The sequence below is a fragment of the Lissotriton helveticus genome, chromosome 7 (assembly GCF_964261635.1).
Source record: "Lissotriton helveticus chromosome 7, aLisHel1.1, whole genome shotgun sequence".
NCBI classification, from domain to species: Eukaryota; Metazoa; Chordata; class Amphibia; order Caudata; family Salamandridae; genus Lissotriton; species Lissotriton helveticus.
In genome coordinates, this window is record NC_136068.1 from 1,847,620,377 (window position 1) to 1,847,642,012 (window position 21,636).

Consider the following 21,636-nt stretch of genomic DNA (forward strand, 5'->3'; position numbering starts at 1 on the left):
CTCTCTCCACTCCTTTTCTTCACTTACTTTATGATGGGGAGGTGCCCTTTTTATTGGGGGTCCAGCGATATCTGATGAAATGTTGGGCCTTGCCGGGTGATTTGTGATGGGCAACACGACGTGAAATATGTGCATGCCATCATGACTCTGCTTTTCTTTTGTAAACCAATAACTGTAAATGGCATACTACAAATTCGAAGAATGTTTGCCTGAAGCTGAATATTCTGTATAAAAAGAGAAGCCTGACTTTGTGAATTTGAGCAGTCTCCTGAGAATATACTTCCCCGTGTGTTGTATTTCTAGGACACTTGTTACCTTGGTTGCAACCAATAAATCGATCTCTGACTTCACCTAGAAGACTCTGAGTTTCTGTGGTCTGAATCAGGAAAAGGACTCGAGGTCTTCGTGTGTGTATTACCTGACACCGCTGGGTTGCCGGTTAAGTCCCGGTTCTGAAAAACCCAGTACCTCAGTTGGCGCCCAACGCAGGGCGATTCTAGCGGCACCAGTCCAGCCAAAGGTTCGTGAGGAGCTTCGTGTGAAAATTCCGGAGGACGGCCAACCACTTCAACGACCCCTGCATGTCAACGTGGTCCGAAGGTCTTTGCTGCGAGGTTCCCCGCTTCCCAACGGCTACGAAGGTCTGCTGCCCTGGCTATCGCCCTGATTTGGACCCTTGAATTTTGGTAGAGCGAAACACTGAGACGAGTCTTCTGGTGACGTCATCGATATTTCAGTTAAGTATAAGTGGAGTACCTCCCAGTCCTTAGTGGTTCTTAGTTTTTGGTATCCTTTGAGAAAAGTTTTGTATTGGTACTTGCAAGCACCAAAACCAAGGGACTCGTGTATTCACGAGAAATATCGTAATCGATAATCCCTTGAAGTTTGGAACTAGACTAGAGAGCGAAGATGCCTAGTCTTAGACTTGGAAACTTGTTTTGTCTTGGTGGTAATAATAGGGACTCCCGATTGGAGGACTCGTGTCCGGTTCCTCCGGTTGGTACTCCAACATATGAGTTATATGTCAAACACGGAGTAGGCCCCATCACATATAATGAGGTGTGGATTAAATATACCAGAAATGATGGTGTTTTGAAATGGCCCCAATACGGTAGCTTTGACGCCGAAATTCTAGACAATCTCGAGGTCAAACTTTTCAAAAAGAAAGCCCGGCCGGCAATGTTTGATTCTTTCCGCCTATGGCGTAAAGAGGCTAAACAGAAGGAAATTAAATTAGAAAAGAAAAATAAGAGAGAAGGGAATATTTCAGTAATGCAAGCTGCTATGCGGTTTAAAGACAAAGAAGAAAAACAGATGAGTGAGCGGTTGCACAGGCAACATAAAATGGCAATAGATAAATGCTATCCAGTTTTTGCGTCTCTTCAGCAAGGGACAGCCAAAGAACGTGAGAAAGATCCATTAATGTCGCATTTATTAAATTCACCACCCCCCTATGCGAAAAGTGCTACAGCACCTCCGCAACATTTAGTTTTGCAACATGTGCCTTCGGTTTCTCTACAGCACCCATCAGCTGCTCTTCAGCTGACTCCTGTCCCTACGGTGCAGCCTCCTTCAGGCTCGCTGACCACATCTTCTCCACCTGTACTTTCTACGATTTTGCCTACCGTACTTTCTACTTCTCCTAATGCTCCTTCTACGATTTTGCCTAGTGCTCCTTCTATTTCCTCTGATGCCTCCTCTGCTATTGCTTCTGCCCCTACATTATCTCACACTGTTTCTCCACCAGTTCTTCCTTCACTTTCACCTTCCGTTTGGCATAAAATGGCCAGCATCGTTACTAACATTCCTTCACCCCTTTTTCGGTCGCCTAAAACGACCCCTAACATAGGACGAAGACAGTTACGAAGCCAACTGCCTGACTATCAGGAGAGAGATTCATTGAATCATTTAGCACGTAAATGGGCTATGGACACTGCGAAGTATGATGTAGAATGCGTTATGGATGTTTTCCGTCAATGGGACGAACCGACACAAAGATATGTCTTTGAACTAATGTGTGTTTTCCTTTGCGAGGATTTGGAAGACAACGGTCAGGAATGCAATGCGCAAGACTTATGTCGGGTACGGTTTAAGTTTGGGGAGGGCATGATTGTAGGTCCCGATGTCGAGAAAGCAGTTGAGACAGTGTTATCATATCGGAATAAAGGGAATAGTTCTGGGTCATCGTCGGAGGCTGGTACATCTAGTAGGAAAAAGGCGCGACAATACCCCATGAGAGAAGTCCCCCCGCAATGGAGGGAGGGTGACGCATCTGTTGACCCCCTTATTCCGCCACACTTTCAGCGTGTTTGGGTACATGTCCCATGGAAACGAGCTGAAGTTTTAACACTTAAACAGACATTACCAGATCCGCGTAAGAATCCTGCAGGGTATTACAAAGAGTTGTCACAGACTGCTGGGTCGTGTATAATGAATTTAGCGGATATCGATATGTTATTTGGGAACGTTGTTCCACAGCCTTTATGGAGTAAGATTCGTCATTCAGATCACGAACAGGAATTAGGTGATTCATGGGCTAATATCGCTGCGGTAGATGCCCGACAGGTTGGTGGTGCTAAACCGGAACCTTTAATAGCCGAACTTCCTGGTAAAATAGTTGATTATATGAAAACGATAATGCTTGCAATACGTGTGAATTGGGATAAGTTATCTGCATGCAAGCAGAAGAAAGACGAGACGGTCTCAGATTTCTTCACTAAGTTCGAAGAAACGTTTGTCGATCACAGTGGTCAGGATATGGCCACAGAAGGTGGCCAGCGGTTATTTGTCGATACATTTGTGCACAACTTACTTCCAGAATTGTGTAAAAAGTTAAAGGATTCAGAGAGTTCTTGGGCTGTTTCCTCATCTGCACAAATATTGGCTACTGCCCAATATTACGAAAATAGAGACAAAGACGAGAAAGATAGAACAGACAGGAAAACGAAAGAATTGAAAATGAAGGTTTTATTGCAGCAAGCCTATCCGCCACGTGGTGGTGGTAATGGCCAGAATAACGGTGGTCAGAACACCTATCAGAATAACTATCAGCAGCCTCAACAGTATCAAGGGAACTCACAAAGAGTCGAGTATAATCAGCAACGTGCCAATATTGGACCCAACCAGTGTTCATATTGCAAGGAGGAAGGTCATTTTAAGTATAGTTGCCCTATTTTGTTACAACGTGCGAATGGTGTCTCGAACGCTAGAGGTAGAGGCGTTCAGCAAGCGCCTAGAGGTCGAGGACGTGGAAATGTTCCCCAGAATGCGCAGTCTCTTCCACCACAGAATTCGATGAATAAGTTCGATCAGCAGAATAACGCATCTGGTAGGACCACTCAGTACTATACTGATGATTACTATACAGAAGGCGAGCAATGGAACGGTAATGATTGCTAGGACAGCCATGGACAAAGAGAGGGAGTTGTTTCAGTTCCAGTAGATCAGAGTGGACCATATGTTGAGGTGATTACATCAGGTGTGTCAGAACCTTTTCTCTTGGATACTGGTGCTACAAAGAGTTCTATTATGCACTCCAAACTCCCTGGCGCACCTTTGTCTGGCGAAACGAACGTGTCTGTAGGTTTTTCTGGCGCCCCGGTTAGGAACCCGATTTCTGACCCTCTGTCTCTGTCTGTTGGTCCTTGCGAATTCGAAGCACCCCTTATTCTGACAACAGGTTGTGGCGAAAATTTGCTAGGATTAGACTTGCTAAAAAGATTGTATGCGACTTTGTACTGTTCTCCATCAGGAGTACAACTTACTCTGGGTAAGAAAGTGGTTTCTCCAATGTACTTATCAAGAGACAAACTTCCAGCAGTATTGTAATTTCTTCCGGACACACTTTGGGCAGCTGGTCCCAATGATGTGGGACTTTTAGAAATACCACCATATGTTGTGACATTGAAAGCCAATGTTAAAATGCCACGAATTCCACAATATCGAATTTCCAGTGAGGGTGAAAAAGCCTTGCTAGCGATAGTTTATGAGCTAATTACAAAAGATGTGATTGAAGAAACGAGAGGAAATGTTTGCAATAGTCCTGTTCTGCCTGTTTTGAAACGAACTGACCCCACTGAGCCACCCGTGTACAGATTCGTGATTGATCTTAGAGAAGTCAACAAAATAGTCGTACCACAATTTCCGGTTGTCCCCGACATTACTACATTACTGACTATGATTCCAGCTTCTGCCACCTGGTTTTCGGTGATTGACCTGAAGAATGCTTTCTTCAGCATCCCGATTGCTGAGGAAAGCAGGGATATTTTTTCCTTCAGTTTAGGAGGTCGCAGTTTCCGCTTCAAACGCGCTCCTCAGGGCTACTGTGAAAGTCCATCGATATATAGTCAAGCTCTGAAAACACAGCTTGATATGATTGTTTTACCTGACGGTGCCACTCTTGTACAGTACGTGGACGATTTACTCATTGCTGCAGATACTGAGACAGTATGTAAAAATGCCACTTTGTCATTATTACGTCATCTGTGTGCTTTGCATCACAAGGTGTCACTTTCCAAACTACAATACTGCCGACAAGAAGTGACCTACTTAGGTCACATCTTATCGAAGGAGGGAAGGAAACTGACCCCAGAAAGAATTCAGGCAATAGCGAAATTAAGTGTACCAAAAATGCAGAGAGAAGTGCGTGCTTGCTTGGGCATTACATCGTACTGTAGACAATGGATCCCAAATTTTTCGTTATTAGCCAAACCTCTAGTGGCATTAACGTGTAAAGATACACCTAACCCTATTCCTTGGTCGGAAGAGTGTCAGAACAGTTTTTCTGAATTACGCACAGCCTTGTGTTCGGCTCCTGTGTTGGGTACTCCCAACTACAGTAAGCCTTTTACATTATATGTCCATGAGAGGGAAGGTTGTGCATTATCAGTACTGACTCAGTTATTCGGGGACAGACAACGCCAATGCGCGTATTTCTCGTTGACATTGGATCCAGTAGCTAGAGCATTGCCAAGTTGCCTAAGAGCCACAGCGGAAGCAGCTGTTTCTATTCGACAGTCTGCTGGCCTGGTCATGAATAATACACTAGTCGTGAAGGTCCCACATGCAGTGGACACGTTGTTAAACAGAACCAAGACACAGCATTTAACCAGTGCTCGATTGTCAGGGTACAAATTAACTTTACTAGCAAGTCATGTGCACATTCAGAAGTGCAGTACACTTAACCCAGCTACGTTATTACCAATCGTAGAAGAATCAGAGATTTCAGAACAGCATGACTGTCTTTTTAAAACGGAAGAAGAGACGAAAGGAAGAGTAGATCTTCTTGATACTCCCCTTGTTGAATGTGATGGTACATTGTGGGTGGATGGTTCGTGTTTCAAGCTTCCGAATGGCGATACGACTGCAGCATATGCTGTCACGACCTTGCACACGATTGTTGAATCTGCACGCATCCCGCACAATTCAGCTCAGGCTGCGGAGCTAATCGCACTCACAAGAGCATGTGTGTTGTCGGAAGGAATGAAAGTAACTGTCTACACCGACAGCCAGTACGCGTTTGGCGTGGCCCATAGCTTTGGACGATTGTGGAAAGAACGTGGGTTCCTGACTTCGCATGGAGCTAAGATTCAGCATGGTCAGTTGGTGAATGAGCTTCTTGAATCACTGACCTTGCCTTTACAAGTGGCGATTGTGAAATGTAGTGCTCACAAGAAGGTGATTGATGATGTTGGCCGTGGAAACGCATTCGCTGACGAAACCGCAAAAGGAACCGCAAGGAATGTGATGAGTCGAATGTATGTTGCAGGCCCTGCGAGATGGGTTGGCGATGTGGGAATGTTTGAAGACACTGTAGAGAGTGTGAAGTCCATTCAAGCTGAAGCCACAGAGAAAGAGTTGAGCACGTGGAGAGAAAGTTCGGGTAGAATGGATGCGAATGGTTGTTGGGTTGAATTGTCAGAGCATCAAAGATGGTTGTTACCCGATGCGTAGGTGCTTGCAGTAGTCACGATGGCGCATGGAATGGCTCACATCAGCATGAAAGGGATTTGCAAATTGTTGGCTCCAGTATGGCAAAATTCAGGAATTCCCAAGTGTGCAGAGAATGTTGTCAAAAATTGCATGGTGTGTCTGCAACACAACCCGGGTAGGGGAACCCCGACTCCAGCTGGTCATTTTGCACCTCCTACGTATCCGTTTGAGGTTTTGCAGCTAGATTTCATACACATCGAGAGGTGCAACAACCTAAAATACGTGCTCGTTGTTGTTTGTCCTTTTTCAAGATGGATAGAAGCATACCCCCTAAAGGACAACACCGCCTTATCGACAGCTAAAGCCCTTGTGAAAGAGTTCTTCTCTAGATTCGGAATGCCTAGAGTGGTCTGGTCTGATAATGGAAGTGAATTTGTGGGTCGTGTGATGAAGAATGTGTGTGAAGGGCTAGGCATTAGACAGAAGTTCCAAAAATCCAAGCGAGCACAGGTCTTAAATGGCCCGACGCTCTACCCTTAGCACTCCTATCCACCAGAATGACTGTACATTCGCGAGTGAAACTCAGCCCTTATGAGATTATCTTTGGCTGGCCAGCCAACATATGGGGAGTGCGTAGGCCCACCAAGTTCAGCGAACTAGAGCACCCTGTTTTGCTTGATTACCTGTATGAATTGACGGCTAAATTGCGTGTTTTGCATCAACAGGTACATGACACCCTGCCTCCGGTCTCCGATACTCCAGGCCACACCATAAACCCTGGATCCTGGGTGCTGGTACGGAATTTCCAAAGGACAAAGAACGACCAGCCCAGGTGGACCGGACCGCACCTCGTCCTTCTCTCTACCAGATCAGCGGTTCGAGTGGAAGGGAAGAAGGCCTGGATACACGGAGTCCATTGTAAAAGGATCCCCCTACCTCTGCCATATGACCACTGGGTCCAGGAGGGGGTCGGCGACTCAGAAACGGACTCAGTACCTCGTTTTGTACCTTTCAGCGATGCACGTGTGAAAGGAACTAACTCTGAGCGTGAAAGTGAGAACGTATTGCAAGAGGGTGTACATCCATCGAAACGATTGAACACTGCAAAGCCTGAACTCTTGTTTGTGGACCAAACAGCACCAGGAAAAAGAAGATGCAATTTGAGAACGAGAAACACGAACTAATAAAGATAGTTTTTGCGATTTGAAACCGAAACATATGAACAAATAAAACCTACTCTTTTTCCTTCCCAAGTACTTTTAAAGAAAGAGCGCAGCTCTCCCATCTAGGATACTTGCTTATTTTTGTTTTTTTTAACCGCCATCCGGGTTCCGCTGCTAGGGTCGCGGTTGACGTAAGTCTTTGGAGTGCAGCTGACGACGTTAGGTCGGTAGTTCTGGTTGGTCCAAGGGAGTTGCCCTGGACTGACAGAAGCATCCCTTAGCAGAATCGATCTGTCACCGCGGGCAGCACCTTAGAGAGGATGGAGTTTCCCGATGTGGAGAGACCTGCCAAACCTGTGGACTTTAAACAGAAATTATGTAATGTACTAACGAAAAAGGGTTTCATAATCTTATGCATATGTATGTTATTGAGTATGATGATATTTCTCATAAGTTACATTTTATTCTCTTTCCGTGTAACATTTGCTCCTACTGCATTGCCCATACCTCCCCCTACTGTTTCCTCTCATTCTTTTTACCCTCTACCTGACCACGAATCCAATAGAAGGTTAGAGTTCATTAATAACTCCTTTGTTCAACTGTTACACCAACACCAACTTGTAATGAACACAACTATCTGTTGGGTATGTGGCCTTATGCCTCACACAGCAGATAAAGGTATCCCCTTTCTAGTCCTACCCTTTAGTCATAATGGATCTGTATGGGCATACCGAACCATGTTCATATATGCTCGTGAAGTCCACCCCCTACGTTCCTTAAAAGATAACCCCAAGAATAGCGCTCTAGTTAAAGGTATAGTCGACATGATTAAGGGAGAAATCTCTTATGAAAATACCCTGAGCGACGAGATATTCGCATAAGTAAATTGGAACGTGACCGGATATGAAGCCATTCTTAGCGAGAAGCAGCAAGCTAAGGAATCGCCCCCAATCTGGATCGTACCCCATCAGGGTCACCTATGTCTGCAAGGTACTGGCAAGAATCCCGGAGCTAAGCTAGGGAAGAGTATCTGTACAGAAACGTATGTTTTTGGGTCTCAGACTTCCCCTGCGTTTTTAGCAGCTAAGGGTACCTATTTCATCTGCCATGATAGAGCCTATACATGGTTGCCCCCTGACTTCTCGGGCTCATGTTTTGTTTCATTCCTGTTACCTCCCACTTACACAGCGGCGGCAGATTACCACCGGACAAGGGTAGTTAGAGGTGTCTTGACTAATGAAGACACTGCAGGTCAAGAATTTGGGGACTTTGCAAAGGGTTTTTTGCCGTTCTGGGGATCTATGGCTAACAGTAGGAACATAAGGCAATTGACAAGGGTAGTTGAGTCCACCGTGATTGAAACGGCTGGTGCCCCTAGTAACCTGACTGCTGAGCTCCAGTCGGATCGTCTTATGACAGGGACAGGGACAGGGTCAGGGACAGGGTCGCCTTAGATGGCATCCTTGCAGACTGAGGTGGAGTATGCAGATTGATCCAATCGAGTTGTTGCATTTTCATCCCTGATAACGCTCCAACAGTGTATCAGGCCATCTCCAAACTACATAAGATTTCCGAATCTATACATGTGGATAAAGGGGATTGGTCGCTCATGGGTTGGCTCTGGGAACTGATATCGGCCTGGGGATAGAAAATTCTGATGGTCATTGGGATGGTCTCAGCCATTCTTTTCCTGTTCTGTCTATGCGTACAGTGTGCTCCTGCAATATGTGGCCTATGTGTTACATCATGTGTAAGGAAGCCTGTATCAAGAGATGAACTTAGTACTAGGATGATGTTACAGCAACATCTCAATGACTTCAGGAATATAGATCTGGACTCAGACTAACATGAGGATAGATTAAATTGCCTATGTAAGGGCAAAAGGAGGGATTGTGGTACTGAAAAATTCCGGACTCGTTTAACACGTCCGCACTCGAGAATAAAACTTCGTCGTAAATTGACGAGTTTAGTATTAAAAGACCGAGAATGACGAGTACATCATGCACAAGCATTTTCAGCATATTCACGTGACGATTTCACCTCGAAATCGTCATTTCCATTCAAAACCCTCGGCTTCCATTTATAGGTGTGGCAGCCATTTTGTGAGTTGCCCTCTACATAGGCCTTAATCCAGCTGAATTCAATTCCACAAGGACACATACTCCTTAATCGACTTCTCTATGACCTATACAAGTTAGAACCATTGCCCCGGGCTGAACTCGTTAGGTCAGTTCCCCTCCCAGTGGCCGAGCAAGATAGTATCAAGGCTCAACAAGCCATAAAACCATTTCAGCGTGCACACCTGCCGTATCTCTCTCACATCTGTCTCCACTCCTTTTCTTCACTTACTTTATGATGGGGAAGTGCCCTTTTTATTGGGGGTCCGGCGATATCTGATGAAATGTTGGGCCTTGCCGGGTGATTTGTGATGGGCAACACGACGTGAAATATGTGCATGCCATCATGACTCTGCTTTTCTTTTGTAAACCAATAACTGTAAATGGCATACTACAAATTCGAAGAATGTTTGCCTGAAGCTGAATATTCTGTATAAAAAGAGAAGCCTGACTTTGTGAATTTGAGCAGTCTCCTGAGAATATACTTCCCCGTGTGTTGTATTTCTAGGACACTTGTTACCTTGGTTGCAACCAATAAATCGATCTCTGACTTCACCTAGAAGACTCTGAGTTTCTGTGGTCTGAATCAGGAAAAGGACTCGAGGTCTTCGGGTGTGTATTCCCTGACACCGCTGGGTTGCCAGTTAAGTCCCGGTTCTGAAAAACCCAGTACCTCAGCAGTAAGACATGCGGAAAGTGCGGTAGTACTTATCACACGTCTGACTCCAAGCAGTGTTGGGCCATTGGGAAAGAATGCAGAAGGTGCAGCCGTAAGGGCCATTTTGCAAGAATGTGTAGAGATGCTAACAAAGGAAAGGTAGCAATGTGATCGGAAGAATCTAATGTTAATGAGTGTTCATACAGAGTTGATAGAATCCTGTGTGTTGAACCTTCTTTATATGATAACGTTGAGAGTAGAGAAATTCTGATCACCGAACCTCACAACTCAAATGATAGAAGGATAAACAGACCAAAAGCAGAATTTGTCATTGAAGAAAAAAAAGTTGATCTGATGGTTGATTCAGGGTCATTGTATACCATCATACCTAAAAGAATGTTCAAGCAAGAGTGGCCAAACAAAAATTATTACCCAAGGATACTAACCCCAGGGGATATCAAGGCGAGCAGATAGACATACTAGGCTACATGCCTACTGATATTGTTTTTAAAAACAGGTCTGTCAAAGGTAAAGTGTAAGTAGCAGAAACAGGCCCCCCTATTTTGAGATGGTACCACCAATATGACCTCCATATTAGAATTGACCCACACGCTGTTGAACAAGTCATGGTGGTGGATGACCTCTCAGTGGAGGACATTTTGGAGGGAGGTAAAAGTGTTTTCAGAGATCAGCATGGCAAACTGGAGGGGTATGTCCACAAAATAAAGCTAAAACATAACGCTTTTCCTGTTCAACACAAATTGAGGGAAATTCCCATCATGGCAAGAGGGGAGAAGAAGAAGATGTTAGAGGAAATGTTATCCAATGGAGTCATAGAGCCGATTGAATGCTCACCTTGGGTTTCTCCAGTTGTTATTTCAGAGAAGGCAGATGGAAATATGTGCTTCTGTGTTGATCTGAGAAGTTTGAATCAGAACATAATTCCTGACACTTTTCCACTACCTAACATAAACAAACTTATGATGTTGCTTAGAGGGGCGAAATTCTTTTCCAAGCTTAACCTTCCTCATGCTTATCATCAGATACGTTTGCATGAATCTTCAAAGCACTTGACAGCCTTCATCACCAATGAAGGTATATTTCAGTTTACAAGGATGCCCTTCGGGTTGTGTTAGGCTGCAAGTGTATTTCAGAGGATGGTCACAGAAGTTTTCAAAGAATTAAAAAATGTCATCTATTTCCAGGATGATATCCTGGTATTTGGCGACAGTGTTACACAATATATCCTTGAAAGATGCCCTTGGCAGGATACTGGAATCTGGTTTAACTTTACACAGGGAAAAATGTTCCTTTCTTGCAACTGAGGTGGAGTACCTAGGACATTCCATCTTGTCTGAAGGTGTTAAACCAAAAGAGGCTTACTGGCATCTATAAGATTGGCTCCTGTTCCTATTAATAGGGATCAATTGCGATCATTCATTGGATTAATTAAGTATTACTGAAAATTCGTGACAGACTACGCAAGCAAAACCGAATCTCTTAAGGTACTCATGAGGAAAGGTGTTAAGTTCTGTTGGGGAAGTAATCAACAAAAATGTTTTGAAAACATAAAACTAGAGATATGCAATGCAGGCATTTTGGTTCCTTTTTATGTGAATGCTAAAAGTATTATCACTGTGGATGCAAGTGACACTGGCATAGGGACTGTATTGTCGCAGAATGATGGCACTACTGAGAAAACGGTGGCATTCTCCTCTCGTACCCTAACTCCTACTGAACGCCATTACTCAGTTATAGAGAAAGAGACTCTAGGAGCCGCTTGGGGGATAGAATATTTCAGGACGTATGTATTGGGATGTACGTTGTTACAACGCATGTTGTAACAACGCATCCCTGTACCACGCAAGTATTACAACGCAAGTCGTTACAACCACTTGCGTTGTAGGGCGTGGATTTAGGAATCTTATAATTTTATATTCCAACACCAGTCCCCGTAACAGTAGGGAAGGTGTTGGAATATAAAATTGCAAGATTCCTTATCCCACAGCGTCATCCAGCGCAAGTTGTAGTAACGACTTGCGTTGTAATAGAAGGGAAGGGGTCAGCCAGACTTGCTCGTTTAGCCTCTAGACTACAAGAATATAATTTTAGCATTGAATTCATTTCAGGATAGCGCAATGTCCAAGCGGATTGCATGTCGCGCTTGTCCTTATACTGGGAAGAAGTAGACAAGGATGGTGTGTCTAAGAGGGAGAGGGAAGGAGCTATCTCTAGTGTCGATGATGTGATTCAGTGGAGTTGTGGTGCTGTCAGTAAAGAGGAATGGGCTAAGGCTATGCCTGAAGATGAAGTTCTCAAGGGGGTCCTTAACCTCATTGTGAAGGGCAGCCGTAGGAATGGCACTTTGCCCATCAGCATTAGGCCTTTTAACGCGGTCATTGATGAGTTATCCACTGTTGCAGGAAAAGTAATCAGGCGAGGTGATAAGATAATTCCCCCATTTGGTATTCAAAAGAGACTGTTTGATTTAGCCCACGAAGGAAACTTGGGTCAAACCATAACAAAAAAACGTTTGAGAAATGAATTCTGGTGGCCGGGAATGGATGGTGACGTGGTTGATTGGGTTGAGAGATGCAGCGAGTGTTGTGAGAGCGAGAAAAGACTCAAGGTTGGACCACAATCTGTCCCTAGTTCCATTCACACCTTGGTGTTGTGTGGCACAGCATTTGTCTTGATTTTATTGGACCAATGCCAGGTGTTCATCCTAGCAAAAGATTTGGCATGGTCGTAATGGATGTCCATTCCAGATGGCTCTGTGTGTATCTCCTTCCTGAAATAACTACTAGAGTCACCATCAGAGTATTATGCTTGATTTTCAAGGCGGAAGGTTATCCCACTGTCATTATTACAGACAACGGAACCCAATTGACTTCCAGTGAGATGAAAGAATTTCTGAATGAGTGTGGTATCAAACATACCCTCACTACTTTGTACAACCCGCAATCCAATGGAATTGTGGAAAGAGCCAATCGTATGATTAAGGGAGCTATAAATTTGGCGCTCACTAATAATCTTGATATAGATGAAACTTTAAGTGAATTAGTATGGGCTTATCGCACAACTGAGAATTCCACCACAGGTGTGTTCCCTTCATTGCCATGCGAGGCAGGAAACATAGTTCCAAATTAGTGCCTCCATGGATCAGAGAATTGGTGGAAGGAAAAAATGTGTGTGGTAGTGGCAAGAGTACCCCTATGCTTGCTTCCATGAAAAGACATACCCAGGAGAAGAACTCATCTAGTATTCACGTAGGTGACTGTGTCAAAGTCCGTTCAGGCCGTTGGATCAGAGGTCTATGCAAGTTTCGTGGTCCCTTCAAAGTTCGGGAAATGCATCCCTTTTATGTTGTGTTGGATAATGGAGAAAAATGGAACTTGCGCCCAGTAGCAAAGTATTGCTGACGGGACCATACTTCTAAGACATGTGTTAGGAAGAATTCATGTCCAGGTTACATGTTGGCTCACGATCATCAATTACTTAATTATGCTCGCACCGGTGCAGAGACAAGGGCACCAGGTCCTGGTGCGGACAACTTGAGCAATAGTCTAAGGGCTATTACTGTAAACGAGGAGTCTTGTGATTCTCAAGGCACTTCTTCATACCAGAGACGCTTGCGAGTCAGAAGACTTCCTCAACATTTGCATGATTTCATGGTGGGATGACTTATTGCTTTTGTTTTACATTTCTGCCTTTCATTATCCTAGTTCCTGTTCCCACTCTACTTTGTGTTGTTCCTTCTTGTTCCCTACCTGCGTGTAGAGGAAAAAGGGGTATGTTGTAATCTTGTCCGCACTGTGGTGACGCTCCTCGCGCCACAGTGGAATGTTGTGATCCAGGGATTCTATCCTGAGAGGCACACACTGTAGAATCAGTTGGCAGTTGCTGGCTGAAGATGGCGGGTGCGCTGACGCTGTGTTGCTGTGTCTAATAAAGCCTTTGAACCCTTAACCTGTTTCCGCCTCATGTTGTACGTTACAACACATTTGAAGGAGAGTGAGCGTGTGGGGCAGAGAGAAAGGGCGCGCGCAAGGCATAGTGCCAATATCGGCAACACACCCCACCTGCAAACACAGCAATACTAGAATAAAGTAATACAAGATACATTGATTGTTGGAGAATACATTGCTGCAGGTTTATTTTGCATAAGAATTATGCCAACATGGTGGGTCAACTTACGGGCGATCCAAGTGCAGGCAGCAGTGACACCCCTAAGCTGCCCTGCCCACCTGAAGAGCCAAATTGCACCGTGGCCTAACCAATCAGTGCTAACCATTTTGGAGGATTACCTCTTACATCCTGTGGATCACCAGTCCTCCCATTTACTCACGCCCTTGAGAGGGCGGAGCTATTCAGGCAAGCCCACGGTTGCTCAGGTTTACAGCCGCCCGAGGACTAACGGGATGCAGTCGCTCCTCTAGGCAGGGCCAGACTGGGAACGAAAACCGGCTCTGGCAAAGTCCTCGGCCGCCCCCTCCACCCCCCAACGGTGGGGCAGTGGGGATACAACCAAGCTCTTTGCCGGTCCCGTTTTTTGGCCGATTTTGTTACAGGGCCGAGTTTGAAGCTATGCTGCAAAAACAGTCCTGTAACAAAAAAGGCCCCCAGGGGCCCAAAACTGGTGCTCCGGGGGTTTGCCCGGTGCCCGCAACGGCCAGTCTGGCCCTGCTCTAGGGTCCTGCCCTAAGGAGTTCATGGGGTTGTTTGGCATTTGCACCCTTCTTCTGCTCCTGAGAAGGCTACCGTTCAGCCTCTGGAACACTCTGTAACTCCGCCATAGCTCTGGGTATGGCACCTGTAACCCCCAGGGCCCGCCACCAAGGAATGTATTCTTACTTACACCCAGCTGATTCTAGGGCCTCACCCAAGTCCAACAGAAAGAGGTCATGCCCACTCTACAAAAATGGACAGCATCCACATCGAAACATCCCATGGTCTTGGCATGCTAGAGTCAGTGTCCAATAAAGCCAAACCCCCTTTGTTCCGTGAATTTGCGCATGGTGCTGTTTACCCTGCTGCAAGAAATGTCCAAAGCCTCTCCAGACCTGGCCCCATGGCAAACTAACGTGGAGTGATCTCGGCCCACCATAATTCACATGCATCTAATTGGTTGCTTAATTTACTCATAATGGATTTCATTGTTTGTAGCAGAACCCATGAAAGTCAAGTCATTTCCTCCCAGGTTAGGAGGGGATCCGCCTCCCACTAGTCTGTGCCGCAGCTTCTTCAGCAAGCTATGCCAACGCATGCAATACCCCAACCAGACCATCTCATTGAGGAAAAATCCAGGCTTCCAATTCCTGCTGTCGGCCCATCGTGCCACTCTAGCGATACAAGACTGGTGCATCACCCACACCTTTGATCCTGGCAAATTAAAGAAATGCATAGTTGTGAAACACCTTTTATTGAAAACACTGCACACCATTGCAATCAAATACTATGCAAGATTGAACAATGTTTGCCCAGATATCACACTGCACACATATAAGCATATGGTTGTCCAAAGCGCACTCAGGGGGATATTCTCAACAAATGGCAATAACTATCGCTAACCTCAATTAGCAGCAGTTTTTTTATCGCAGAGTATCACTGAAAATTATCGCGTTGTTAGCGACGCATTCAAAACATGTCGCTACATGGTGATCGCTACAGGGACCAGCGGCAAAAACTGCAGCTAACATTAGCATAATGGTGATAGGAATTCCAGCGTTAGCGGGCGAAAACTAATGAAAAGCCCATTAGCGATAAAACAAAGCACGTTAGTCAGCCTAACATGAGCTTTTTTATCTCTATTTGAAAAAAGTAGCCTATCAGTCTACCCCCAAGAGAAAATATTCCCCCCAAAAAAGTGAAAAGCAGAATGAAGCAGCCAGGGCGAAGTGCAGAACACATCAACAACCCCCTCAAGCCACCCAACATCCAGGCTGACCAGGATGAGAGCCTGGATGCCTCGTTGGACCTTAGCCTGGAGCCTGAATGCCTCGCTGGACCTGTGTCTGGAGCCTGGACGCCTCGCTGGACCTGCACCTGGAGCCTGGATGCCGCGCTGGACCTGCGTATGGAGCCTGGATGCCTCGCAAGACCTGCGTCTGGAGCCTAGATGCCTTGCTGGAGCTGCGCCTGGAGCCTAGATGCCTTGCGGGACCTGCGACTGGAGCCTGAATGCCTCACTGGAGCTGCGCCTGGAGCCTGGATGCCTCGCTGGAGCTGCGTCTAGAGCGTGGATTCCTTATTTGAGCTGCACCTGGAGCCTGGATGCCTTGTTGGACCTGCGTCTAGAGCCTGGATGCCTTGCTGGACCTGCGCCTGGAGCCTGGATGCCCTGCTGGACCTGCGCCTGGAGCCTAGATGCCTCGCTGGACCTGCGAATGGAGCCTGGATGCCTCACTGGACCTGCGACTGGAGCCTGGATGCCTCGCTGGACCTGCGCCTGCAGCCTGGATGCCTCGCTGGACCTGCATCGGGAGCCTGGAGTGGAATGCGGAGAAGCTGTGGAGTCGATGAGCAGTGGCGGTAGACATTGAGGCACAACGATTGCCCGTACCTGGTGATGAAGTCTGGCAGGTCACATGGAGACACGTTGCTGACCTGTGTGAGAAGACCCCCTTGTGACCTTTGGAGCTGTCATTGGTCGAGGCACTCCTGCACACCAACGTAGTGAAGTCCGCATCGCATACTACGATCCATCACTACACCAGGGTGCAAGGAAGGGATTTCCAACGGTGTGTGCCGTCTCGCTGCAAGACAGGCCGGATGACGTTGGGCTGGCCGTAGGCTGTGGAGGGTGAGGCCCCTGTTCTACGCCGAACTTGTGTGGCGTGAGCGATGTAGCTCTACACCTAATTGTAAGCGCGCCACTCACTCGTGAGGGTCTCAAGGCGCTGAGGGGGGCGCAGATCTGTTAGCCGAAGAGCCAGGTCTTGAGGGTCTTCCTGAAGGTGGTGATGGCATGAGATTATCAGTTTAGGATATATCATACTAACCTGGGCCCATGTACACACATACTATAAACCGGTAATCTATTTCCTGCCTATCAGGAGTTTTATTTTCTTATTATGATTTATACCTGTACACCATGACTCACCAATTCCTTGTCATTTCTAAATTAATTTCCTAGGGCTATGGATCTGGTTGTTTGAATAATAGGTATAAACCATTCATTTACCTTATTTTATAAATGATCACAGACTCAGGAAGGTTTAAACACTTTATCTATGTAAAATGTTGTGAGTCAAACACCAACATACATTAGTCAACAACTTTTCAAGGTGAAAAACAACTATCAAAATAAGAATCTTTGGAGACTTAGTAAAATTTATAGACATTGGTACCTGGGAAGGGTGAAAAAAGGAAATGGTACAGATACAATATCACACAGATCTATATTTACCTAGAATGGTGCGAGGACCAACCCCTGGCCAAGGGCTGGACAAAAGATGGGCTCCCGACTAATCAGGTGCCAACAGGTCAGGACAGGTACCCTCCGCTAAGTGCAACGCCAGCATCACACCCCTCTCTGCAGCTACTCTTGTTCCCGTCTAATGGACAGAGTCTTCTCCTTCAGCAATCTTCAGACTCTTCATCAGAGTGCTCGACCAGCCCGCTGAGTTCCATGGTCATCCACAATCTTTTATAGCATACGTTGTCAGTGACAGGTATGTGATAAGTCTCTAATTGTCTAAACCTACCTTAGTTATACCAATTTGCAGGGTATTTACCACCCCCCAACGTTGCAAATTTCATGTATTCCCTTCCTTTGATTGGTCAATGGATGTGGAGAGGTCATCACACCAAACTAATATGAAGTCATATCTTTTAGTTATATTATTCTATGTTCCCACCCACAAATTTGCTTTCTCGTGCCTTTATTCCTCCATACAACATTCACATGATTTAATATACAATGTATAACAAATTTATTGAGGCTTCTTCCTTTCTGCGGGTCAAGAGGTAACGTTCCCAGCATTTGGCTGGTTAGGAAGACCTTGGCAAAGGTTCAATGTTGCAGCATGGAGTTTAACGGATTCAAGTGCGCATGTGTAGGGATCAAACAAGATGGAGAATTCAGTCACTCTTCAGGCCCAAATACAAACTAATAATAAAGTCAAAGAAGGACATGTTGATATATGAAAATAAATGAATACACTGTATACCACTTATTCCTACTCTAATCCCATTATTTTATTTTAACTATAGCATTAGCAGATTAGCTAAACATACAGGTTTAGTTGAAGCAAGAACACAAGCATTAGCATGTGAAGTTTAAAGCGGCCATTTTAGGCACTAATGCGCAGCTGCAAAGAATTCCCACTAAAAGCGTTATACAACGTAGATGCAATAGATGCATGCGCAGAAGAGTTCCAGCGTTTTCAGCAGTCGTTTTAAAACACTCGAGTTATTGATTAGTAAAGCACATAGACAAACTTCCCATACATAAAGTAAATGTCTTGTAGTGCAATTATTAGTATTTACAAAACATGTTGGTTAATATGTTACATGTTATTTCGAGAGGATTGAATCCAAGCAAGTTTCTTTACATATGAAACCTTGCTCCATCAGTGGTCACGGAGGGGGTGGGTCTGATGTCTGATGTCTGCCAGTAGCTCGTTCCAGGTCTTGGATGCAATGTGGGAGAAGGATCCTCCACCTTCTCTGGCTCCGTGTCTGTGCGGGGTTTTGGCCAATATGAGGTTGGAAGATTGGAGGTTTCTTATTGGTATGTGGAAGTTGATTCTGGCATTGATGTATTTGGGTCGGTTGTTGTGTAGGCAATTGTAGGCATGAGTGACGATATTGAAGGTGATTCTTTTCTCCACGGGAAGCCAGTGGAGTCTTCATAGGTGTTGGATGATGTGTTTGTGCCAGGGGATGCCGAGGACGAGTCTGGCGGTGGTGTTCTGTAATGTCTGGAGTTAGCGGAGTAGGGACTTGTAAATGCCGGAGTAGAGTGTGTTTCCATAGTCCAGTCTGCTGGTGATGAGTGCATGAGTGACTGTCTTCTTTGGCTCCTGGGGGATCTATTTGAAGGTCTTGCGGAGGATAACAAGGGTGTTGAAGCAGACCTGTCAGTTCATGGTGAGGGATGAGCCAAGTACCATGCCAAGATGTTTTGGTTGATCCGAGGGGGTAGATGGGCTTACGAGGGCGGTCGGCTCCCGGATGTTGTCCCATGCTGAAGGGGTGGTTCCAAGGACAAGGACTTCTGTCTTGTCAGTGTTGAGCTTCAGGCAGCAGTTGGTCATCCCCACTGCAACATCTTGCATTCTTTTGTGGAGATTGAGTCTGGTGTTGGTGGGGTATTTGGTGAGGGAGAGGAGGAGCTGGGTGTCATCAGCATAGGTTATGATGTTGAGGCAGTGTTATCAGACAATGGCGGTGATGGGGGCCATGTAGATGTTGAAGAAGGTCGGGCATAGAGATGACCCCTGTGGGTCTCCACAGGGGATTTACGTGGGTTCAGAGAGGAAGGTTGGCAGTCTGATCCTTTGGCTTCTTCCCATGAGGAATGATTGGATCCCATCTAGTGCTGTTCCTTGTATGCGATCGTCGTATAGTCTGGTGACTAGTGTGCGGTGGGAGACGCTGTCAAAGGGCGCTGAAATGCAGAGTAGGATGAGGGTAGTGGAGAGGCATTGGTCCAGGAGGGTGTGGATGTAATTTGTGGCGGCAAGTAGGGCGCACTCGGTGCTGCGGTTGCTCGGAATCTGGACTGGGACGGGTCGAGGATGGCCTTGTCTTCATTGAATTGTGTCAGTTCCTTGTTGACAGTTTACTCTGCAAGTTTCTCTACGAAGGGGAGGAGCTAGATGGGCTGGTAGTTCATGAGGTTGTTGGGGTCAGCGGTGAGCTTTTTAAGCAGAGGCCTGGCATATGTGCTATTCCAGTTCATCTGGGCAGGTGCCTGTTTTGAAGGTGGTGTTGATGGTGCATTGTAGTTCTGATGCAATGGCGTCCGTGGCTCTGTAGTAAAAATGAGGAGGGCATGGGTCGGTGGGGCCCCCCGAGTTGATGTCTTTCATGGTCGAGGTGGTGTCTTCAGCTGTGTCCGGCGCCCAGGTAGAGATGGTGGGATGGCTGGTGTGTCTGGGGGGTGGAGGGCCGGCTGTGGCATCTGGTGGATGGTCGGCCAAGTTGTCGTTGAGGTTCCTGATCTTGAGGTGGAAGTAGGTCCCACGCTTATCGCAGAGGCGTTGAGACGGGCTCATGTGTGTGGCTTTGCTGCGTGGGTTGGTGAATTCATGTATGCCACTGAAGCTGAGGTTTGGAACACTCCCACTCAAAGACTTTACAGCAGGGTGGAAATTGAATCTATCATTCACTTTCTCTTTGCTTGTCCAGCGTACAGACATGCAAGAAGGAAATGGCTGAAACTCGTTTGCATCAACCAGGGAGCCAAGAACTATAGGGAGGCGCTGCGTATTTTAAAAACTGACAAATCCTCCCTTAGTACAATCTGTGGGACAGCTAAATATCTGGGTAGTGCCTGGACAACCAGAAGTAAGATATTGAGGGATAACAATAATAATACCCATTCATGCAAGTGATGCCCCCCTATCTGCACCGCAGTTTTTATTGTATATGAACTGGTTTTATCCTTGTACTGATTTTATGAAATATTTATATCTTTTGTAACTTTACCTTTTAAAAATATGACAGTCTCTTTTGTATGATTGTATGGCATTAAGATACTGTTTCTTTTTGTTTTCTATTGGCATGTCTAAAAGTGATGAAATTGGGTTGTTTATACTTTTATGATATTTTATATCGAATAAAGTCATACAACAAGTATGCCATTGAAGAGTTGCTTGGAGTTGGTGGAGTTGTTGAGGATTTTGTTGTGGATGAAGTTCCTCTTGGTGGTTCTGAATTGGTTGTGGTAGTCCGTCATGGCGTCCTTGTAGGTGCTGTAGATTTTGGGTGTCTTGGTGTTCCTCCTTTTCTTCTCCCGGCATCGGCAGGTACGTCTTGCTTCTTGGAGATCGGTGTTGAACCAGGCAGCTTTCCTGAGGCGCTGTTTTTTGGGGTTGCCTAACGGGGCGCGCTCTTCGCACAGTTGGAGATCCAAGTGTGGAGTTCTCTGGCTGCAACGTTGGCATCGGGTGCCCAGGTGTGGTTGCCTCGGGTGAGGGAAGAGTTGAGTTGCTCTCTGTAACCTTGCTGCAGTTCCTTTGTGGTGTGTGTGTGGCTGGTTTGGGTGCTTTGGGTTTGTCAACGGCGAGGTGTATGCAGTGGTGGTTGTTCCATGGCGGTTGCGTTGTGTAGCTGAAGTGAACGCTGTTACCTGCGAGGAAGATGGGGTCGAGGGTGTAGCCTGCTCTGAGGGTCGGTGTGGTGACGAGCTGTCGAAACAAGAAGGAGATGGATGGTCACCCAGGCCCTCGTCAGCAGTAGACTGGACTACGGAAACACACTCTACGCAGGAGCCCCAGCCAAACTCCTGAAATGGCTCCTAAGCATCCAGAACGCCTCCGCACGCCTGATCCTCAACATCCCTTGCCGCAGCCACATCACCCCCCACTTGAGAGACCTGCACTGGCTCCCCATCCACAAGAGGATAACCTTCAAACTCCTCGCCCATGCACACAAGGCACTCCACAACACGGACCAGCGTACCTCAATAGCTGACTCAGCCATTACACCCCCACCCGCCATCTCCGCTCCGCAGACTGCACCCATGCCACCGTCCCCCGCATCCAAAGAGTGACCACCGGTTGCAGATCATTCTCCCACCTTGCCGCCAAGACATGGA